General features: G+C 34.4%; 1 protein-coding gene across 50 annotated transcripts in view; it reads right to left on the reverse strand.

The window, feature by feature from the left end:
- The window catches only part of trdn (triadin), a 245,141-nt gene that overhangs the window by 117,331 nt on the left and 101,624 nt on the right, over positions 1-26,186 (reverse strand). The window lies entirely within an intron of this gene.

Here is a 26,186-nt window from a genome sequence, read left to right on the forward strand (position 1 = left end):
TATGCGCTTGGTACGATTTAGTATTTTTATTATAAAACATGCATTCAAAAAAAGTAGAAGCCTTACTGTTAGTAACAGGTACATCCAATAAAGAAATGATATATTACAGATTTCTAACCATTTTTGACATCAAGACCACCAGTGGTAATAGGTCACAACCAATGTGATCCTGTGAAACTCCCCACTTACTCTTTGCTTCCAGAATATAATGTATTAGGAAGGCATGAAACATGATAAGGAGAACTGTGACCCCCCCAGGTATCATATACATTTTTGCTTATACACTAAGATAAGAACTTTCCAGTAGGTTCCAGGGCCCTAGAAAGGCATTGCTAAAGAGGTCTCCTGCTCATTAAAGAGATTGGTACTATAAGCAGTGCCAGGGTTTCTGCTTAACAGCATTTAGCACTGCTGGAGGTACGATTGAACGATTTAGGCTGTACGTAAGTTTTTTTTATTTACAAGTACATCTATCCCCATTATCACAGGTTACAGTGACTAACATCTTGTCACAACAATTGTTCCTTTATAAAGAGCAACAGGGAGGGTCTTATTTGTTTATATTTGCCCTTGCAATTGAATGGCTTGTGATTCTCATTCATTCCCAATATCACCTAATAACAAGAAGGTTTATCCGAGGCAATATAGAAGAATGCATTTCCCTCTCTACAGATTATATTCTATTATATCCATATTGACCAGGGTCCGAACAGTCCACAAGAAATTCTCACCTAATCTCCTGGGTTGACCCCTTTTAAAGTGATAGTGATAGCTAGAGATATTAAGAAATACATCCTCCACAACTCTCCCAAGTATATTGACAAAGTGACACTCCTTCAGATTAATAGCATTCAACAACCCTTTCCAATTGCAACCCACACTCACTGGTTCAGCAAGCAAATTAAAATACCTACCATACTGAAAGCAATTTGATTTACAAATCAACCAACCAATCATAATCACACCATATATGACTTGGAGCAATGCAGTGCAGGTCTGCCATATGCATACCCCACAATGGAATCAGAGTGATTAGGGGATGTCACTCCAGAGGTCCAATTCATTACCAGAGAACAATTACTGAAAGTTAATCTGAATGTCTCCCTGTGCACCCTGAAAGCATATCAACATCTGATTGCAACCAAATACAGGTTTATTCAGTTTAAGAAACTGCACCACCTCTGTATTACCCCCCCCCCCCACCAAAAAACCTTTTTTTTTCTGAATGTTGGTTTTCTTCACACTTTTCGTCACCTCCTAATTGGGGGTGGAGTCTCATCACTGTTTTAAGCATTGTTACTTCTCTTGAGGTTATCTTGACAAAGGGACGGAGTGCCCCCCCCCCCAAAAAAAAATGTTGATTTTTTTTTTTGAAGTATACTGGCATAATAAACGGGGTAAGCTCCCCAGCCAAAATTGCTGCTTGAGAGCAGTCTCTATTTCTTCTTTTTTCCACTTTTTTTTTACCCCGATACATCTCAGCTGAATGGGAAGTATACTTCTTAGCTTAAATGTGTTAGGGTCATATCTAAGAATTAGAGTTAACAAGTTAAATTCTAGAATACAGTATGTGGATTCATAAGCAAGTCTGTCTACATAGTATAACTGATTATATTGTTCCAACTAATACCAAACGTGAGGTTTGGAAATCCTTGCTATTTTCTGCTAAGAAGACCTTAGTAATAAAGTGGATGGGTACAAGCACACTCTCCCTGAAACACTGGACAGACCTCATATGTAATCACTTCCCCCGACAAATACCCAAAAAATTATGTAAAAAAAAAAATTATATATCTGTGCGTGCCCAGCTACTGTAAATTTAACATGCAGAGATACAGCTTCTCTACATACTCACTGAGCTAGTCTATCTGTTTCTGTGTCATTTGTAGGGCTTGGAGACCACTAATATTCACAGTGAGATGTCTCTTGCACTAACCTTAGTGACAGATATAGATTTTTTTGTAAAGCTTTTGCTCAGATTGTATGCAGAACTGTGAAACTGAGTTACAAAGATCTTCTCTCTCTATGCAAATCAACACAGAATTCAAAGTGTTGCCTAGACAGCAACCAGATTAAGGCATGTATTTAGCATTGCTTATCTTTATACATGAAAACTTCAACTAAACTGGCATACAGCAAAATAAAATCCCTTCGGGAATGATAGGTATGCATATATGAATTTAAATTGCCCTATATGGGTAACACTCAAACCCTAAAAACATGTAAAGATGTACATGAGCCTTTAGTCTTATGGCAGTGACACTTGCAGATAATTGCAAGCATATCATTAGGCTGAGCTATTTTATTTATGTTTTTTTTTAGCCTGCTTTGATGTTGTTATTATGGTATTGCCTCTTTGAACAGCAGGCTGCATTTAGTAATGTAATGTAAAAGGTTAAAGAGAAAGTACAACATTTTCCCAATTTGCATGTGTTAATGTTTTTTTGTAAATGTTTTTTTACATTTGACATGTTAAGTTAAGTAGTTAGGTTTAAAAATGCTTCATAAACAAGGAAAGTTTAAAAATAGCTTTATTAGCCCTAAATTGCAACAAGCTTTAAAACCATTACAACATTTTATGATTAATACTCATATTTTAAAACCACTAGTTTGATGTGCTTAATTTTCTAATGTACCTCTTAGCTTGAACTTAGAAAAATGCTTTTCTGAACATAATTTTCTACTTAGATTGGAAAAATTATTGCCTAAAGTAAGGAAAATATATTTATCAAAATATATTCAAGTATAAAACATGACTCATGTTTGGCATCAGCATTTTTCTCATAAAGATAATGGAATATTTCCCTTGATGAATCATGTAGCATAGCAAAAGATGAACTATGATAACAACCCCATTTTTCTTTTGATAAGTCTGCTTGTATTTGAAGAATTCATCAGTACCTATGTTATTTATAACACGAATCAGAAACAGTAGCTGGAGAAATTGTTGGTTAAACAGACACTTAAAAGGAACAGTTTATTGGAATGAAAAGTACTTTTATCACTTCCAATTTTATTGAACACAACCATGCCCCATGTTGACCGATATTATTCAAATGAATGAGTTCATTCTAGCATTCTAGTTCATTCCATTTTCATTTTACTTTGGCTGCTGTAGCAGATGCTGTTTTGGCTTTAACCCAGGCTACTGAGTTTATGCAATATTAAAAGAGTTTGTATTGGCTTGTGGGAAAGGTGAAGCACCTTCTGATATCATCTCTAATTATAAAATATTTTCTTTTATCATTGCAATTTGATTTCATATATGATATTTAACTTGCTTTGGATCAATATTTAGAAAGTCCCTTTGATAGAGAGGTTTCAGTCTGGTAGATGCTTGTGTCAATATATTTCCAACAATATTGTGTTGTTAATTTAATTAAAACAGTCATTCTTTCTGCTTCTGTAAAGCCTGAGTCCAATTAACATATATGATTGCTGATTTTTCTGTTATTCTCTTTGAGGTAATCAAACTACTCTGCCTGCAATTGGCATCTGGGAAGCCCATTTATCAACATTCTGATTTTAATGGTTTTAGAGTATTTTAAAACAAAAAAAAAACTAATTTCTGCATGCTCTGGATAAATACCTAGTGCTGATTTAAGCACTCTTCATCATCCACCCCCTCTCTTTTCAGCTGAGAAATATGCAATACAGTGCAATGTAAGATTGGAGAGGAGAACTCCCCCAAATCTGCTTTACTGCTCAAATTTCCTTTTATTTATATAGCGCCAACAGATTTCCTCAGCATTTTACAGAGATTTTACAACATTTATTTGTAAAAGCACACATTTACACAGACTATGGTGAATTTAGTCAAAAGCCAATTTACCTGCCTATACATTTTTAAATTGTAGGAGGAAACTGGAGCACCCAGTTGGAAACCCACTTACTTCTATTCTGTAGTCTTATTTTTGGTTGAACTTTGCTTAATGCCTGAATGACAAGTTTGAATTAGTTCGTAGTAGCGGGGACATAATAGTTATAGCTACAACTTGCTGCTAAGAGCTCCATTCACATTTTTATCAGTCAGACATTAAGGAAAGTTTAAGCCAGACCAATCAAGCAAAACAACAGCAGAAATAACTGTTTGCAAAATGAAATTTGTGTCCCAGACTCATCATAGAAAACCCTTATGGAAAAGACAACTGTGCCCCCAAATGTATAATTAATATTGACACTAATGTGATTCACAAGTCCTTTTTAGAAGGCAACAGAGGTTTATGTTCTGACAGTTAATTACAGTCAGCCTGTTGGTTTGAAACCCATTTTCACCACTACTGCCCTAAACCTGACAAAAGATTAAGTTAATGAAATTAGAATGTTACTACATTGTTCTAAATCATATAAAAAAGTATTTAACATTTACAGTCACCAGGCCCAGATCTGGGGGCAAGCCATAAAGCTTAGGGTGGCATTCTGTCCACTGGCTGCAATCCCCATTGGGAAGTGGGTGGGAGATTTTGACAGTGGAAGTGAGCAGAGGTGACAAGAGGAAGCTGTGATCAGCGGGTGGGTGAGATGGGGTGGGGGGAGTGGTGCAAGTGGTGTCCCAGGGTGCTAGCAGTGGGGGGGCCTAGGGGAATATAATCTTTAAATCTGGCCCAGATAGTCTTTCAGTGTCACCTAACAGCTCCATAATTGATGTAACTGTCATCCTAATTTCTCTATTGTTGGGACAAATTACTGAAAAAAATGGTTACCCTTAAGATTTGAGAATAAGATTTAACATTAAGATTAAGATAATGTTACTTAAACAAGTTTGAAACATACTTATTGACTTATGTGAGGTTCTCAAACCCATGTTGAGAAAAAGTGATAGTTTTAATTCACTTTAGGACAAGTTTACAATGAACTCTACTAAATAAAAGGAACATCTGATGTTAAACATCTTACTAGCACTTCCTAGCAGGTGGTGTAATTGAAGTTCTGCTTTAATGCTCCAAAAGATTTTTTCAAAACCAGCTTGGTTTCTGATATCACAGCAGTACCTAGAAAGTGCCCAAATGTTCCTGTTCTATAAGAGCTGACATTTAGAATGTCATTGTGTTTATTTTGTTGTTGTTCTGTTTTAGAATAATAACAGTGAATTTGGAAAGCTAATTCATTTACAATGTTATTCACAAAGAGGGAGATTACTCATCTGTTTAATAACTTATCACTGTTTCATGCAGTATGTTGGCTCTTAGCACTTCTGTAATTGTTAGGCAAAGTTATGCTTTTAAGGTCAACATATACATTTTCCAGACATTACTTTACATGTAATGTATTAGTCTATCTAAATATTTTTACATATGCTGTTTAGTTAGAAATGCAAATAGAAATGACAATGATTATAAACTCTACTTCTATAAATAACATATTTTTGTTAAAGGGCACTTTAGCAGAAAAATTGCTTCCCCCTGAAGGGGTGGGCTGATAAAGCCTGCATGGTGGGAAACAATAACATAATGTAATAATGATTGTCACAGAAGCTGTAAATAAAGGTTTTTTTAAAACTTGGATCATGAAAGGTGCTGAACCTTCTACTGTAGTATTACAAATAAGGCAACACTATGAGGATCATTTCATACAAGAATCCCTTGAGCTGCCCCCATCCTATAGTAAAAACAATATAAAAAAAAGTTCTATCTTCAAACATTTACATTCTAGGAAGTAACTGGGAAAAAAGAAGTCCTCTGGAGTCATATGATAAAAGTAGGGCATGACTGACAGGACAGACAGGGTACAAGGCAGGTAGGGGTGCATAATAGCACAAGAGCAGCAGATTATTTAGGGAAGGGGCATTGAAGGGAACCACCTTATCTATGGTAGCACATGAGCAGCACACTAGTAGCAGTTTCACCTTCCTTCCTTGGGTACAAATGTATAATAAGAATAATGGGTGAGCTTGGAGTTGTGGAAAGGTGGTATTAGACTGCAGCTGTAGGAGGTAGGTTAAGGAGTAAGAAAAAGACAAGAGGTTACCTCTCACCTTCCTCAGTCAATCAGTTTTTTTTTTTTTAATTTGACAATTTTTATTTTTTCCAAAAAAAGGGAACAAACAACATAGCAGTGGCCATGTGTCATAGTTTTACAGTCTTGTGTTCATTCTACCACTACCTCTTTGTTTACTTACTGATTTAATATATAATTACATTTTTATTTAGTTTGTGGGTCATTTCCTATATAGGCAGCATGATTGCATGCTTGTTTCAAATTGCTTTTATTGCTGTGTTGTTCAAATCCACCACCAGAGTATTTACACCAACCAGCAGATTTATAAAAAATAATTATGTCAGCGCTTATTATCCAAAATAACCTCTTGTTTAGCACAGATAAGTAGGAAATAAAGATACTTGGATACTGGGTCTATGATAGTAAAATAGATCAAGATGAGCAAAGATTAAATCAAGTTCTACTGCTAGTATCTTATGCTAGAAATAATTCAGAAGAGAGCATAGAATGATAATTGCCAAAAAAATGTAACAATGATTTAAGATGCAACCAATAGTATTTGCAGTTATGCATCTCACCAAAGTACTGAAACTCCCATTTGCTAACAATATATGTAATAAATATAAAACCATAGCCAGATTACATAAATTAAAAGTAGGGACATATTAAGTGACTGAACAAATTTGTATTGCAGCTATAAAACAAGTATGCTAAATGAAAACAATATTTTAGCATTTTGATAAAGAGAAAATGAATGTAAGTATATAACAAATTTTTTCTTGCAACCAGTGAAACAGCTACAGCTGTTTTTCAAATGAAAGCAGATGGAAAATTTTGAGCTAGGAATAGTTTAGTATACTTGAATATATTAATATCACTGATGGGTTTTGTAGAATCTGCTTGATATATTTCTAATAATTATTTGGATATATTAGAAAAAGCAATGTTTCTTTATCTTTATTATCAGTGATTTGGGTGTGAATATACTAATCTTCCTGAGGGAGTTGATCTCAGACATTTTTGCATTAGTTTATTTCAATCTGCATACTACATCGTAGACACAGATTTTTTTTAATAATTATTTATTAAAAATATCGTTTTAAAAGTACAGTTACAATAGCTACAGAATCTGTGCACTTTCTTAAAAAAGACCCAATTAGTTGTGATGAGCGAATCTGTCCCATTTCACTTTGCCATAAAATTCACAAAACGACAAGAAAATTAGTGAGACGGCAAAAAAATCAGTGAAACGCATTTGTTGTGTGACTTTTTTGTTGCCTGCGTCTTTTTTTCTCGCCCACATCTTTTTTGGAGCGACCGCACCCATTTTGATGCGAACGTGCCCAATTTTGACATATTTTTCCATGGCGAATTTTCACGGAAGTTTTGCAAAACAATTTGCCAATGGCAAAATGCGGAAAATAGCTTCGAATCCATGCCTGCCGAAATAAATTCGCTCATCACTACCTATTAGCAAATATGCAAACTCATGTTATGGGGGGTGAGTTGACAATGCTAAAGTTGATGGTGCAATAGTAACTTCAATATTTTAACATCTTCTTTCCCTGTATGTCTGTTTTGGGTTTAATAACTAATTACAGTTATGTCATGGGGTGTATCGATGACAATAAATATTTTCCCAAGAATTATAGTTGTAATGGTTGGCTTAAATTACTTGAAATTCATTTTCTTGCTATAGGTACTTTGAATCCACACTTTGAATATTTATGATATTTAAATATATTCATCCAATTCATTTTTATGATAAGGTACAGATGGAGAAGAGATGAAAGAATGACTAATGGGTCTTTTTTGGCCCTATATTTCATGGTGGGATTTTTTTCGATAAGCATAATGTAATACGAATCCAGTAGCATAAATGATCATGCTAAAGACATAATACATCTGAAATGGGTACATAATTGGCTTTGACTATTTTTGTCAATAACCAGCAACAGTTCAACTACTTTCCAAAATACTTTCAAAATACTTTCTCCATAAGTCAAAGGTTTCATACCACACATAAATTAAGAATAACAGTAATAATATAACCTTTAAACTTTACTATCATCTGCCAAGCAATGAACACAGTGACAATGACACTTTCACTCTGTTACTAACCACAATGCTTGATTAAATTGCCTGGAGCTGTTCATATTTCAATGATGTAGGACAGCATAATTACACATTTTTGTGCATGCATGCCTTGGGACTTCCACTTTCAAACACTTCTTTATTTATTTATAGATATCCCACTGCAGTGTGGAATACTCCCACAGGACATATTCTTGTGCAGGGGCAGAGCAAAACTTTTTTTTTCAACCTTTTTAGTATTAAATGAAAACAAATATATCTTGTGAAACAAAGAAAGCTAAAGCATTACATTTAACACCAGCACCTTATTTATTGCTCTTATGACTTTTAAGCTCTGTCCCAGACCTCGCTTTCATTCACTTGTCTAGCCTTTGCTCTCAAGCCCAGGTGATGTATCTTAATTATTCACTCTTATTTATTAATTTATCATGGGCACTGGTCATGCAAACATTGCGCAACAATTATCTGCAAGATTTATGTTATCTGGTAGAAAAGGTTATGAATATCTGCTGCTTAAAACTTAAAAACCTAAAATTCTGAGTTGAGTAATTAACATCTAATATTTAATCAGTAAATACAACATCATGGTCTAACACAGAATTCATAAAATGTTTACAGTGCATGTCAATTTAATTCCAAACAAGAAATTACTCTTTGCTGTGGAAATAATTTATCAAATATGACAGAAATCAGTCCATTTTTTAAAATGCAAAAAAATTATTTATTTAACTTGAAATACAAATATAAAGGATAGTAAATGAGCTGGAGTATCTGCCTAGCAGGCAATTCTGAAATGTATTCATAAACGCCATAACAATATTCACTACATTACAAAATTGACCCCATACATATTTTTAATGCCAGACTAGGGTATCTGCAATCACTTTAGGATTACCAAAATGTGGAAAACTATAAAATGCAATAATAAATGGAGGACATGTGTAGTGGAAAAGTGAAAGCTATTTATAGTGAATGTACTGTAGCAAATGAAAGTAAATTTTATCTATCAGAGACGTCAAGGGATTATACAAGTCCACTGAATCACGGTTTGTGTCATTTATCTATTTTTTCCTTTTACAGTCATTTTAAAATGTCAACGGGACAGTAAAAACTGCTTTGGAGTTTTACAGTCTTCACCTCTGGTAAAGAAATTTCATTAAGGGATATATAGAAAAATAGAAATCCCTAATGTTTTTCAATGTTACAAGTTCTATTCAGACAAGCAAATGACTAAGCAGGTGTTTTTGAGGTGTGTATTAAATGTCACCATAGATTTAGCAAACCCAGAAAAATGGTATATGTTCCTATAGAATAGTGCAGTGTCAAGTCACACTTCACATACTTAACTGAGTGCTTTGGTTAGAAAAGTAGCAAAATCACTGAACAGTAGATATTTGAAAAAGTAAATCTATAAAAGATGTAAAAACACATTAATGACTTGAAAATGCAGATTATACAAGAACAATCCATTATTTTGCTATGGCAATCATTTCAAATGCATTGTAACAACACCAACTGGAGGATTCCAGTGGTCTGCCATAGTGGTGAGCACATTTTTAATTCAGGCATAGATTAAAGATAAAATTTGCAATCTGCAATTTTTTTTTAAATGCCACAAAAAATATCATCAAAAAAAAATATATTGAAAAAAAAACTGCCCACTCATTTCAATGCATTTGGAGTAAGGAAAAACTTAAAAAAAAATGCCCTATAGCTTTAATACTTAAAAATAAAAATACTTAAAAAATAAAAAAACGCTTACTTTAATGAATTTGGAGTGAGAAAAAACTTGAGAAAAAAATGCCCATTGACAGCAGTCTAAACTTAACACTGACAGGGGCTGATTCACTAAAGGTAAATAAAACGAGCGCTATTTATAACATGCGTTAAAAATGTTATCGCTTCTTATTTTTTGCAACTTAACGCTCGTTTCACTAAAAGGACACTTGTCATAATTAAGACACGTTGTTCTTTGCTTTATTTAACTTGCGATGACTGATTTTACACAATATTTTAATGCATGTGCAATAATTTCTGCCACATGCAAAAAAGTGCACGCCATATTAGCCATACACGCCATGTTAGCGCAAGCTATTACTCAGGTACCAGTTACTTTCTGAAAACTACTGTTCTGAAAATGACCATTTCTCTGAAAACTGGAGGATGCATCACTTTAGGGCAAACACATACTTGAAAAAATCCCACTGCAAAGTCCATGTTGTGTTGCCAAAAGCTCACGAACCGCAATTTTCTTAAAGTACCGCCTACCCCAAGTAGGTGTTAATATTTGCACAGACTAATGCAATATTTAGCACGTTTAACGCTTCATATGTGTTTGTGAATCATTTCTATTCCCTAATTAACGCAATGCGATGATGCGTTTTTTCCCGCATGCGATATGTGTCTTATTGCATGCAAAATGACTTTGATGAATCGGTACTTATTTATCACATGCTTTTTAATGCAAAAAAAGCATGTAATAAGCATTATCAACCTTTAGTGAATCGGCCCCACAGTGTCTTAATACAAACACCTGTTATTGCAGCTTGATGTACTCTAGAGCAGTTATTCTGATTCAGAAGACTCTGTGTTGAACTAATTTTAGTTTTTAAATAATCTCCCTATGGGCATATTTATAAAACAGTTTAAATATATACAATGTTCAGAAAGTTGTTTTAAAATTAACTGTGTATTTAGTGTAAGTTAACAACATACATTTCAAGCATACTTTGTATTAATGCCAGACTACTACCCACAGTTACAAAATTATTTTACCTGTTGTATCCCAGTAAAGTCAATATAAGTTTTATATGTATTTTTTTTTTTTTTTTTTTCAAGGTTGATGCTCTTTGTGTTATTTTGGGTGTTTTGTTCCTTTTGTCTAGATTGTCAACATTGTTCTTTTTTCTTGTGCTTTGTCTGTCAAAAATGGCTATGACATGTTGGTGTTTCTTTTATGGCTGTGTATGTAGACTGTATTTCTTTTACCAGGAAATTAATAATACAAGGTGATGTAAGTATACAATGCTCATTCAAATTGTTTTAAAAAGCATGTTCATTGTTGCAATTGGGACTTATAAATGAACATAATAAACTCCCTTTTATCCTGATCTTTAAGCTAGGAGACATTTTAGTGTGTGCAAAATGCTTATGCTAAAGTCAAAGTTTATAGAACCACTGTGTAGTTCTATCACATAAGGAGCTGACAACTGGAAAAAAATCTAGATTTATTATGTACCAGGAGGATATGACAAGAAAGTATTGTAAGTGTTCGGTGGCAAAATTCAAGGTTACTGACTGCCCCCCCCCCCCCCCCAAAAATTAAAAAATGTTTGTGCAATGTTCTTCATCTGATCTTTTCCTTATGCCCCCTTTTTTCTGCCATAATATTTGTTTCAAGTTGTTGTAGTTTAGGTACCTGCCACATTCCTTTTCCTGTGAAACATAGTTGCCTTATTGGATTGTATAGAGGCTTGATCATATGGCATCAGCAGTATAACTACTCTGTCCGGGCCCCCCCTATAGCAAACTCTACTAGCCCCTGTCCTCTCTGTTGCATACCCTGTTCTGCTTGCCTATCAATACATGCTCTGTATATATATATATATATATATATATTTATAGTTAATGGTGCACATGATAAAGTGATTGCATGTATTGAATGTAACCATTCTGTCACTTGACCAAAGCTTTTTGATTTACTAAAGCTCACTTGATGCTTGTCAGCATCCTTTTGGCACATTTCCACTTCATTAATTTCAAATTAATTCAATCAACAGAAGAGAGCATCTAATGAACATTTTGCATTTATATTATTCACTCCTCATTAGCACTGATTAAAAGAAGGAACTTCTGCCTCAAAAAACCTATGTAAAACACAATGTAGGGTTGATTCACTAAAGTGTGATAACGCTTAAGGTGTGCGCGATAAGTAGAGCACGTGCGTTAATTAGCGTGCACGACAAGTAGCTCGCTGTGTTAATTAGCATGCGTTCCGTCAAATACCGCATGAAAATAGTCCTCGCGACTTAACGCAAACAGCATCGCATCTAAATTAACGCAAATATCCTCTAAGTGAATCGTGCGTTAAGACGCAAAAAATAAGACGCGATAAAATTTTTAACGCATGCTATAAATAGCGCTCGTTTTAACGCACCTTAGTGAATCATCCCTTATGTGTGTTAAAAATGCTTTAGTAATACAACAATATAACAACAGGAACCCATGGAAATCTTATTCCAAGGCCATTTTAAAATAAAGGAGTCTTTTGCTGAAACTGGAGAGAATTGGTACTTGAAAAGTATAACAACAAACCAAAATGTAAAGTAAAGCTACTGTTAAACATTGCATTATATACATTGAAGAGAAATGATACATAATATTTAACTTTAATACATAGCATGCTTTCACCAAGCTTTGAAAATGCAGCAAAGAGGTTTTTGGGGGTTTTTTTGTCCAGAAAAATTAAAAAATAGCCTAAGCTTGCTATGTCAAAGGCTTTTATTCTTTATGTCCTCCTATGAAAATTGTATGTTTAATAATGTTTTATGTGGCATTTAAAGGACCTTCAATAGCCTTTCGGTGCAATAAAATCTACAGAGTGATTTGGCTTCTATTTCGAACAAGGCAACAAAATCTTATGCACTGTAGTCTGTGTGTAAGCTTCAATCTACCTTATTGCTTTTTTAAGTGATAAATAATAATAGCTTCACTTGTTTTTCAGTTTCAAACTCAGTTCTTTTGCACCACAATTCTTCTTAACTTTCAATTCATTCTAATTTTCATGATTTTAAAGGTTTTTGAAACCATGAAAAAAACAGCTAATGCCAAGTGATTTATTTAAACAGCCTTTAAAAAAACAAACAAACAAAAAAGTTAAACATAAATTATTAGTAGAGATGTGCAAAATAATTTGGCAGGCATGGATTTGCAGCAAATTTTCGTCAAAAAAATGAGATGCGCAACAATGCGTCCAATTGCGTTTTTTTCGTAATGATCTGTAATTTTGCGATTTTTTTCTGCGTCTTTACGATTTTTGCGTAAAAACGCGAGTTTTTCTGCGTCTTTACGATTTTTGCGTAAAAACGCGATTTTTTCGGCGTCTTTACGATTTTTGCGTAAAAACGCAAGTTTTTCGTAGCCATTACGAAAGTTGCGCAAAGTCGCGATTTTTTCGTAGTGTTAAAACTTGCGCGAAACGTCGCACCTTTTAAGTTTTAACGCTACGAAAAAGGCGCGACTTTGCGCGCAAGTGTTAACGCTACGAAAAAATCGCGACTTTGCGCAACTTTCGTAATGGCTACGAAAAACTTGCGTTTTTACGCAAAAATCGTAAAGACGCCGAAAAACTCGCGTTTTTACGCAAAAATCGTAAAGACGCAGAAAAACTCGCGTTTTTACGCAAAAATCGTAAAGACGCAGAAAAAAATCGCAAAATTACCTATCATTACGAAAAAAACGCAATCGGACGCATTCGGCCCGTTCATGGGTTAGTAAATGTGCCCCCTAGTGTCCTTTTACTTTCGGATTTGTCTAATTTTTGAGAAAAATTCTCCTGAAAAAAATGCTAACATATTTTTTTCTCCTAACCTCCTGTCCTCCTCAGGGCACAATCCAAGCAGGGCTCTTTTTATCAAAGTAAGTTCTGTCTGTGTAAGCCTGCATTCTTTACTGAATGAAATTTACAGCGCACATGTGCTGTTTGCAGATGTAAATGTCACTGAAGGTGTGTGACAGGAAAAATGGCTCCTGGGTGAAAGCTACAATTTGTTTTAGGAAAAAGGGTGCTGGTGAATATATGTAATAAACACAGTGTGGTTTGGGTGGGGGAAAATGTAGGGTTTACATGTCCTGTAAATGTATAGTCATAGTCAGTATAATAAATACTGTATGTAAACTAAAGTACATGCTGAACAAATCTTTTTTAAATTAAAGGGGCCATTTTTTTCTGATTCTGATTATTTAGCACTAAAAGTCACAAAAAAAATCTAACTTTTTCAAGATTTACTATCTGAATCTGCCCTTTTTTGCTTTGCCAAAAAAATTGCTAAACTGCAGGAAAATGTGCGAAACGTGTATTCCACGCAACTTTTTAAAAACTTGCCAAGATCATATAGAACTCAATGGCAGATGTCCCTTCTCTTCCCTGGAGGATACTTTTTTTGCTTCAAAACTTTAGAGGTTTTGGATTTTTGATGCTGTTTTTTTTGTGCAACAATTCGAAAAAGTATCAGTGACTTCCCCCCCTTTTTTCAGTTCAGGCTTTTAATTAAATGTCAGACATTCGTGGAAATTAGTTTATTTAAATTTGTAAAAAGAAAAATAGAAGAAATATTTTAGTAAATCTATAGTATAGTATAGTATTTTAGTAAATCTGTTTCATAAGTAATATCTTATCCCATGTTGTATAATGATAGTCAATTATAATATCCGCTTTGCTCTCATCCCTCAAAGTGATGCTTGAGATTAAGGCTCACAGTGCAATATTACATCTGTTATCCTTATATTGGTTTGTAAGCAAGACTATTTTTATGTCCTGATTCTCTTTAGGCTTTCTAGGTTAGCAAGTGCAGTGAGCAATTGGAAATGGCTTTTTATTTTTCTACAGACACCCTCTCTACAAAGTGTGGTGATGATGAGAGGGTATCTTCTTAACTATTGACAAAGAAGATGCAGGGGGGCTTTTATGTCACTATAAGAGTCAAAAGGGTAGGTATTACAAAAAAATATCTACTGAACAAAGTACATCCCTGCAGAGGAGCAGTTGAGAAAAATGTATGAAATTGTATTTCATGCTGTGTAGCATTGCCTTTGTTTGGAGCTGATTCATTTATTTCCATCTCTTCAATATTAAACTGTAACTGCATTGAGAATTAGGGGAGGATAGAGGCAGGTAAACTTTAGGAGAGTACATGCACGCTTTATCGCAAAGTGCTTTTTTTAAAGATATATCTTAAAAGTTGTGAGGAATCTAATAAAACAATATAGAGAAACAATATTTGCAAAATAAAAATATGAAAAATAAGTCCTTTGTAAGAACTGTTTTAATAATGTGTAAATGTAATATTTTAACTTTGCAAACTCAGGAAAGAATTTTGAACCCCCCAGTGGGAACAAGTTCGTTTTTTGTATATTTTCTTTAATTTCAAGTTTTATCGAGACTTTCAAATACAGAAAATGAGCCAAAGGGATGCATTATATAAAGAAGTGAGATTAATTTCTGCTACTCAACACCTAGGAGACTTGTTTGTGCCAGTGCCACATGTATGTAATAAGGTCAAAGATATATTATACTATTTTCTTTTCAACAAAGTACATTACTGTTAAAGAACCCTCAATATCCAATAATTCAATATCAACATTCTTAAGACCTATAAAAAATGATGATTATACATAAATCTAACTTTTGTACCAAAAAATGGAACTGAGCAGACTAGATTAAATTTCCATTCACAAAAATATACCTCTGTGTCAGGTTTTAGACACAGAACACAAAATATATAGACACATGATATCCAAACTGTACAGGATTAGGTAGATTACAAATACAGATTACGGTATATTAATCACATTTCCCTATTTATGCACTAATATTCATTTATAATATTTTTTAAATGTATTTCTGTTTTAAAGCATCTTCACTTAAAATTTCATTAATTAAACACAGAAACTTGAACTACAAATGTCTTCATACAGCTGCTGATGTTCCTTCCTCTTACAACTATGATATGTTTACTGGGCTTCAGTAAAAAGTATAAAGGGTCAAAAAATATATACACAATTAACACATTTAGTAAACAATGCCTATTTATCTTACATGAGCATGGTTATTATATAGTACTGTATATACAGTATGTATACAGTGGTATAGTATATAGCTTGCCAATTAATACTTCAAGTTTTGCTTTTTTATTGGGCAATCTTGTCATTCACTGTAAAATCTGTACCAATATTAAAAGCACAAAATGTGATGTTCTGACATTTAACCTATTCTGTACCATGCTTACAACACTCATAATACATGACTTTTCTAGAGGTGTCTTCCCAATCATGTGATATAATTTAGTTTCTGTATACATCAGGCATAAAACAAAGATGCAGCATTTTTCCTGCAAATTGAATTTATAATTTATTTTGCCAAAATAGGAGTTTAAACAGTACTTTCTATTAATGACAAAATATATAGACACACACATACACACACACATACATACACATGGGTTGGTATAATATAAACATTTATTTTGGGCTTATTTTAACAGTAAAACTGTGTACCCTTAGCAAATTCTCTTTTTTTAACCTTGTGCTGAAATTCTCATCTGGAAAATCATATTTCATGTCACATACGGAGGTTCACATTCTCATTTATACTCACCCATGCAGATAAATTCATCCATGGCCAAACCAGATTAATAGTTGTTCTGCTGTCTACTCAGCAGCTGTAAAATCCAGAGAGCTGCAATAATAAATGTTTCTACCTTTCCATTCTGCACAAAGGTGTGGAAATACAGTGAAACCCAACATACTGAGTACTATTGTCGTTTGCTCACACTAATAAAAAAAAAAAGTTCACACATGAAAAAAAAAAGTTGAGTAGTGCTCAATATAGTCTTGTGTGAGAGAATACAGGGGGTAGATAACTGCATCTTCATTTTTGTTGATAATATATTGGCTGAAAGTATTCAGGATCATCATGTCTTTCTAAATCCATGTAACAGATTATATAAAAGGTAAACATTTTTGCTAACTCTTACTGCTTTGTCTTATTAAAAACAAACAAAAAAAAAAACACTCAGAATAAACAAACCAGGCAAAAATGTACCTCTTTTTATGTCAGAGTTTACAGCTAAATATTTAATTAATAAAGCAATGTACATGCTGCTCATATTAACTTTAATGTTGTAAACAAACGTACTTTATTAAACCGTTTTAAATGTTCATTTTAAGAACACCTTTACATATTATTTGCCTGTCTCTCAACTTTTTTATATTTTATCTGAAAATATGTACCTTATACTTTGCAGCACATTAAAAAAAAAAAAACAACTAAAAACAAAGGTGTATGGAAAATTATGGATATATCTAATGCATACATTTTTCTGATTTTTGCTTTTAAAGGAGTGTGAACCATGTTTGCTAAAACTGTGTGTTAAAAATGGAAGCAGTCATTCTCATGTCATAAATAAAATGAATATCTCTGAAAATCTACAGTATGTGAATTAGGATAATCTTTTTTTTCCAAAAATACCTAGAAATAGAAACCTTTCACTAAACTTTTCATAAAGGGCCATTTTTGCACATTATAAATGGACAGTGTGCAGTCTCAGTAAGAATTATTTGTATCTTGCCAATGGCATCTCCTTCAGGATTGAAATATTAGGTACACAATATTATCCCAAGGGAAAAGGGACTGTCAATATCATAAGGCTTTTGAGCGCAATAGAACATTTCTAAAAGTTTAAATATCTAAATGCACATTTAGGAATGCTGCATTGTGTGGTAGTAATGTTACTAAAAAGGTTTGTATTATTTAAATTGTGTAACAATGTATCAAATATTAGATTTAATCTTTTTTTGAACCTGTGTGAGCACATATATATATATATATATATATATATATATATATATATATATATATATATATAGTGAACCCAGGGTGGCACTCTGCTTCAGCTCTTAGCTCGGGTGCAAGGTAAATGATTTGAATATCCAAAAAAAGACCAGCAACACTGAGTTTTATTCTGAAAAAAGATCATATATCTATTTTTGGAATAAAAAAAATGTAATGTTGACTGTTCACGGAATAAAAAAAAGTAATAATTATATTATTATATCTGGGATCAAGCACAAGGTACTGTTTTATTATTACAAGTAAACCATTTTCAAAAATGTGAATTTGATTAAAATGGAGTCTATGGGAGATGGCCCTTCCATAATTTGGAACTTTTTGGATAATGGGTTTCTGGATAAGGGGCTGATACCTGTACTAAATGTTAACATCCCCTTTAACAGGTTGAAAATGTCTGCAATTTAAGTGAATGCCAGATTATAGAAGTATTCTTAAAGAAAATATGAAAGTTTAGGTGTCCATACACTGGCTGACACCACACAGTATCCTACCAATCGGACCTTTGGCCAAATGTATAGATAAAATAGTACTGGCCATAAATATAGATGGTCACACTCTGTTGTCCTGTTTATTTGGCCTAATTGGGGCAGTTCTTAGTTCTTCTTGGGTAGATAAAATACAACAGAATGGGAGAAGACTGACAGAATATATTTTATAAGGAAAACTGTGCAGTATTGCTTGATAATAGTTTGACTAATGTAACTAGATTCTTAAGACTATTGGAAATGAGAGAAAAGAGTAATTAGCAAAAGAAGTGTATGTGGATGGAACACTTAAGATGAAATAAAGTATTTACACATTTTTAATAAGAAGGTCAGTTACAGAAAAGCAAATTAAGTTGCGTGGGAGAGAACTGTAGACACCTTGGAATTTGTTGGTACAGGTATTGGATCTGTTATCCAGAATGCTTGAGACCTGTAGTTTTCCAGCTAAGGGGTCTTTCTGTAATTTGGATCTCCATATTTTAAGTCTAGTAAAAAATCATTATAACATTAAATAAACCCATTAGGATTGTTTTGCCTTTAATAAGGATTAATTATATTTTAGTTACCATCAAGTACAAGGTACTGTTTCATTACAGAGAAAAAGGAAATCATTATTAAAATTAGAATAATGGAGTTTCAGATAACAAATCTTTACCTTATATTATATTATGATAGGTCTTTGAGTGGTAGTAAAGTAGGTGTGAAAAGATAGCCACTAGACAGCAGGTATGAATTAGGATTTCTGCAGTTGGGTATTCAAAGACAGAGGTTATCTTTTTAATATTTGGGGCACACAACCTGGAGAAAGACTGAAACCATATGATTCATTGTCCCCAAACAAGCCACAGAAGTGAAAGCTACAGTCTACAGAGAGGTATGTTGGACTGTTGAGCACACTGAGTTATTGCAGTGATATCATTTTTCCTACAGCTCAGAGACAGTAAGGACATTTGTGAAGCGAGTGACAGACAGCTCCCTGCTGTTATACATGCTATATGCGATATGCGCTTATTATAATACTAAAAATATTGGCAATAGTTTTGGGGAAAACTGAAAGAACTGAGAAAGAGATTACTGTGGATTTCTATCTTTCTGGGTATATATAAATGAATTAATTTTATGCATTAACTTGTTTATGGATTATGGAGGATATGATTGATTCTCATTATTTCAATGGATCTGTTATTTATCCTTGATGAATTAGGATGAAGGGCAATAAAGTATTATTAATTTTATTTTCCTTTGGGGTTATTTGGCTCCATCTAAATTGAATATACAGTATATTATTGTTATCCCCATAGAGACCAAAGGGGATTGATGGCCTTTTAATCCCCAAGTATTTAATTCCCTAAGTAGTCACAAGTTTATATTGGTTTGGTTGATTCATCTGCAATGGGGTTTCACAGAAGGTCTGCCAAAGCAGAAAATTGGGCAGACTGATATCCCAATTAGGCATAATATTTATTTATGACATTTAACTACTTTGTTTCACATATTTGCATAGTGAGTTCACAAGTAAAAGCAGAAAAATAAGAAAATTGTTCCATATTATACAGTTTATTATTCATTTATTGTAGTGTAAATTCTCCATGTTTTTTTTTAATTCTTTGCCTGCAGCAAAGGTAACTCTATATTATTTTGGTAGACTTAACAGAATATATTTGTAAACCTACTTTTAGAATATTTTTCTTGAAGAGAGACAAGATTTCTGCAAATAATCTGGTTTTAGAAAAAAGAAAACATTTTCTTTTTAGTATTTCTTTTGCCAAAATGAGATTAATCAATATAGCAATTTGCAAACTTTCATGTTTTATGAAACGAGACCAAAAAATAACTTCAGTGATACTTTTCATTTTATGGCCTGCTAAAGACATCTAAGCACAAATCAGATGCAATGTAATTTGATAAACTTGCTTGAAAAATAAAATCATATATATATATTGCTTTATAATTCTAAAAATGAATGCACATAAAAATTATATATATATATAGATTCTTGAGATCCTTGAGAAGGTCCTAATAAGGCCCGAAATGTCAGATATATATGTGCTTAATAAAGGCATAAAGTTTTTTTGTTTTTTTTTGAAAATAGGGTGGGCCAGTCTAATAATATTAATTTATACATTGGTATTGACTGAGCAAAAACCAGTGAATTTGTGCATTTGATTACAGACACTAAAAGGACTTATATATGAATTTAGTGTGGTAAACTGTATAAACACTGTAGTGTTACATTGCGCAGATACAGTTGCCAGTAAGAACCAATCAACCTTATTAGACTTATTGGCTGATATTGACAATTTCACTTAGGTAGGTAGCTGGGACCAGATTTCTGGGGGAAAACAGCCCACAGCAATCAAAACTTTGAGCACAAAAAAATTTGAGTTTAATCTGAGGTTTGTTTTCATGAATCCTCTTTATTTTTCCCAAGCAGGAATTGCTCCAGCAGCCATTTTAGGACAATTGGCACTTATTCTTGGAAAACCATAATGTGTTTAAGTTTCACTTAAAATTGGTTGAAATAGAAAACAATGAGGGGATTAACTTCCCCTTGAAAATGTGTGAAATAGAAAACAATGATGGGATTAACTTCCCCTTGAAACTGGACAAAACAGAAAACAATGAGGGGATTGATTAACTTCTCTTTGAAAATGTGTCAATGACAGGCTGTCACTGACTATTCTATTCCTCTACTATTCTAAGCCTCCATAGGACTCAATGGTACTCGACAGATCAAACTTGATGAATTTTTTTTAACAAGAAAAAGTTAACTAAATATTAATGCATTACAAATTTTGGAAGTTTTCTGCAAAACTTAAATTTTTTGAGAAGCAATATCAGAAAAATCAAGTAATGGCAAAAACCCATTCGAAAATCTCAAAAATAGCTATACATAAAAAAAATTGTTTAGTAAATGTGCCCCCAATTGTATGAAAGTGACTACATTGTACATTGTAAGTCTCCCAAGGATATCGTCAGATACACAATATATATGCACAGATTTTATCATAATCCAACAGAAATTCAAAATATCAAAACAAGAAATCCATTCTGGTATTCCAAAATCCGTCGCTGAGCTCACATCAACACCTGGGCTGGATTAGCAGGATTTTGTTAGGAATTTGGGATATATGTAAGCTCCTTCATGGACTTTCCCAGGTATCTAGATAGTGACCGTACAACAGTCCTTGCCACAAGGACAAGTCCTGTTTAGTTTGTTCTTTAAAAATAAAAACTGTAGTAAAGGTAGTTTTACAGTGAAAATAATTGTTTGTGTGGACAGAATGTTATTAGTAATTATGAGTTGTTTGCATAAGGATTGTTTATACAGTATTTACTGAGAATAAACCTATTAGTTACAGTTTTGTTAATTAAAACATATACGGTAAAATGTGAAAATAGTTTTCATTTTTAGGGCAAGGAGTCTCTGCATAAATAGAACAGTGATGGTTTTTATTCACAGACAGTTTTAAATTGCATTTTAAATGCTCATAATTGTATATCATATTTTAAAGGTTTAAAATATATCTTTCACCAAAAGACATAATTAAAATAATATTCTTCTTACCACTTTCCTAAATTTTTGAGAAAATCAGATAAAATTTTGCTTAAAAATTATAACACACAATACTGTAACAGGTTAGATATTTACCAAGAATAGTTAAACCTTGCTGGCCCTATTAAGTTTATTAATGGCCACAATAATTCTGGTAGATATCTAACCTGTTAAGGTTATTGTGTTTTAGAACCCTATAAAGACAATAGTCTCTTGCAAGAGATCATTTCAAGGAAGAGTAACATATTAAGGTGTTTCATGACTATAAGCATTATTTGGGGTAAACACTGGGCATTTTTAAGGGGACATATACCTTGATTTTTCACTTAGCCAAATAAGATTATACATATTACAAAACTGAAGGTAGCACATTCCAAAGTAGCCCAAAGTTCCTCTTTACAGAATAAGAACTTCATGGACCCCTAGCTATAGGTAGCTAATATTCTGTAACAGCTGGGAGGCCACCTGCTCATATGGAGGAACATGATTTTTTGTCAGTAGAGACTGTTATACAAAGTAGAATATTTTCAAATAAAAGTGCTGGTAATAAAATGGAACAGCTGATAATGGGACACATTAAAACTTTACAGTTATGGGGAAAAGCTGCAGCTCTACTAATTACCATGTTCAGCAATATGCTAGTTCTGATTGTCACTAACTGTTATGACAAATTCCTGTGGTAGAATAAACGTTCAGCTCTCATTTCCGCCTTGACCCTGAGCACACAGGGTCTCTCTGCAGCTCTAATATAATGACCTTTTTTTAAGAGGTAAAACAGAATTTAAATCATTTTTTGGGACACTATGGGGCATATTTAAAAACACTGGAGACAAACATCACCAGTGATGTTTCCCATAGCTACTAATCAGCAATTAGATCTGAACAGTCACCTAAGGGCAGTGGCAGACGGGGGGAGATTAGTCACCCACCATAAATCTTCACTATTGCGGGTGACTAATCTCCCCGAAATGCCATCCTATGCTATGGCAATATGGCAATATTACCGGTGATTAATGTTAATTAATACACCCATATATGTTTAAAGGAAAGTGGGGGTATCATACTATGAGATGAGGCTGAAGCAATGTGGGTAGATGGCTGGATTTTGTTTTTTCTAATTCCAAGTTTTTAGCTTTAAAAGTTTCTATTTTTTTGCAACAAAAGGCTAAAAATCTGAATCTGGCAAAAACTTGTCGAGATTATGTAGAAGTCAATGGCAGATGTCCCTTTCCTGGAAGATCCTTCTTTGCTTCAAAACTTTAGAAGTAGCGATGAGCGAATCTATGCCAAAAAAATAGCGAAACTTTGAAAAAATTTGCCTATTTTGATGCGACCATGGCTATTTTGACCTGACCCCGACAACACCTGTTTTGATATGTTTGCACCCAATCTGAAGTGACCATGGCAATTTTGATGTGATCGTGCCCATTTTAACATGAAAGTGATTTTTTTTTGACGCGCGCCAAAATTTTGTACCAGTTTCGCAAAAAGATTCCGCCAATGGCGAAATGCAGAAATTAACCACAAATCCACACCTGGCTGGTTTTTTGTGCGACAATTGGAAAAAGTAGAGGTTTTGGTGCAACAGTTGGAAAAAGTTGCAGTTTCAATACACAATTCCAGCACTGTTCCTACAGTTTGTCTGAGGTGTGAACAGGTAAACAATGGAGAGCTTACAGGAATTTACAGGTGTTAACAATACAGGGTCTTACAGTCTGAATCTGAGGTGTGAACAATGCAGGGGGAACATCTAATCTCACTGATACTGATACCATTTACATCTTACCCAAAGGTAAGCAGTGACTGCTTACCTTTATGACAGCAACCAGACAGATGACAGAAACGCTGCACTGACTTCTCTGAAAAAAGATTTGTTGTGTCTGTAATTCCTGTGCCAGAGACACACAGCTCTCTGTTCTCTGCTCTCTCCTGCTCCCCCCTCCCTCAAGAATGCTAAGAACTCACTCCCCCCCACTTAGGATCGGAGCCAATCAGCAGGAAGCTGACTCATAGTCTTACAAACTGAGCATGTTCACTTGGTCTGGGTGTCTGTGCAGGAGCGAGGCATTATGGGAACTTTCTTTACACAGCTCAGCATTTTTCTTCCTGTTTGGCTTCTGATCATCTGAACAGGAGAAATATGGGGAGACTTAAGGGCACTATTGAGACAACTGAAGGTATGCCTGCAGCTTGAGATTAACGCTTTACTAGCCTTTCCTTCTCCTTTAAAATAGAGTCTGTGGGAGATGGCCTTCAATTCAGGGCTCTCAGGATAATGGGTTTGTGTACAAGTAGCTACAGGCCTTCTACACAGATAAGGATTCATTTACAATCAGGACAGCAGGAAGCAAAGTGCCAAAAACTGGACCAAACTCAGATTTTTTTGCAGTTCGCACCCTGGCCTCCTCTTATTTCAAAATAGACATGCACTCAGAGACTCCTCTTATATGATGTAAAAACAAATGTGTAATAAAAATCACTAAGTTTGCCCAAAATCAGTAACCCATGGCAACCAATCAGCAGGTAGAATTTGCAGGTCACCTTTTTAAAAGAAACCCCCCTATTGATTGCTATGGGATACTGCCACTGGGCAAACATAATGCATTTATTTACATATGGGAGATAGTCTTTATTTCCTATTCTCTTAGCCTAATGTGTTTTGACCCTGCTGGTACTTAATCATAGGCACTATGCCTATATTTATGCACCTACAATTAAAACGCTGTTGTAAATACTCCAAATTATTTATTTCAGAATGCACAGCAACTAAATGTCTCAGGGACTTCCCACCTTTCTTCCCCGGGGGTAAGATTCGTCTTACTTACCTTGTGGCAGTAATGCCTTTTGATTTTTATCTGCAAAGATGTTTGCACTTCTGCTTGCAAATGATTAGACAGGTATATTTTGTTTTCCCACAAGTAATTAAGTGTCCTACTGGTATGACGTACTGTAGAAATAATATTACACTGACAACTACACTGTTTTCCAGAATGTTTTTTCAGAATGGCCTAATAATTTATTGCTCTAGAGCAGTGCTGTCCAACTTCTGTTGTACCGAGGGCCGGAATTTTTCCGACCTACGTGGTGGAGGGCCGATAATGGAAGCCAGTTTTAACCACTCCCCTTTTTGAAACCGCACCCACTTGAAACCACACCCATGTTATCACATGACCATACCCATATTAATGGTTGTAGTACAGCAAAAACCTGCCATACTCTGCCTGCCCTACCCTGCCTGTGTGTGTGTGTGTGCCATACTCTGCCTTCCCTACCCTGCCTGTGTGTGCCATACTTTGCCTTCCCTACCCTGCCTGTGTGCCATACTTGGCTGGTTTGTGCCATACTTGGCCTGTGTGTGCCATACTCTGCCTGCCCTACCCTGCCTGTGTGTGCCATACTCTGCCTTCCCTACCCTGCCTGCATGTGCCATTCTTTTACTGTGTTTGCCATTCTTGGCTGGTTTGTGCCATACTTGGCCTGTGTGTGCCATACTCTGCCTGTGTGTGCCATACTCTGCCTTCCCTACCCTGCCTGTGTGTGCCATACTCTGCTTGCCCTATGATGCCTGTGTGTATGGCACACACAGGCAGCCTACAGTGACACAATGCTGGCACTGCTCCAACAGTCTGCACAATAACTATATATTAAAAAAACTTTTTAACTGCAGTACCACCTCAGTATATGTTCTTTTTGTAGTGTGCAGGGATTATTTGTGGGTTTCTACTGCTCCTGAGGTGTGAACAGGGGAACAATATGGGTGATTACAGCCTGAGCCTGAGGTGTGAACACTGCAGGGGTAGAACAATGCAGAGATTAAAAGGTGTGAACAACACAGGGAATTACATATTTAAACAATACAGAGGGATTACTGCCTGAATCTGAGGTGAGAACCATGCAGGGGGGGCAGTTAATCACAGTACTGATACCATTTAAAGCTTACACAAGAGTAAGCCATCAAAGCAGCCAGACAGGTGGGGGGCCACACAGAAGGGGGTCGCGGGCCACATGTGGCCCGCCAGTTGGACAGCACTGCTCTAGAGGTTTTATATCTAGAATTTTCAGTTGCACTTTTCTCCTTTTCAAAGAAAAATAATTTGCAGCAATTCAGAATATGCTAATGAATTATATTATTTTGTGAAATATAAATAAATTCAGTTCCATCTGCATATTTTTCATACAAGTCCAGTTTATCCTCCCTTGAGAATTTATTTCACTGTAAGGAATATACAATTACAGAAATTGAAGCAATCTTGAAAATTGAATTGCAAATGAAAACACCTTTCCCAACAAAAATGTTAAGTAGTTTTAAATAGTTTTAAGGTGTATATTTGATGTAATGTGATGTAATTATATTGATATGATTTAGGATATAGATTATGAGTAATATTATGTGATTGCATTAAGTAATAGGTATACAACTTGATTTATATTAGCTAACACTAATGGAGGTTTTATGTGTTATTCCATTGAAAGGTAGGAAAAAGAA

The sequence above is a fragment of the Xenopus tropicalis genome, chromosome 5 (genome assembly GCF_000004195.4).
Source record: "Xenopus tropicalis strain Nigerian chromosome 5, UCB_Xtro_10.0, whole genome shotgun sequence".
NCBI lineage: Eukaryota > Metazoa > Chordata > Amphibia > Anura > Pipidae > Xenopus > Xenopus tropicalis.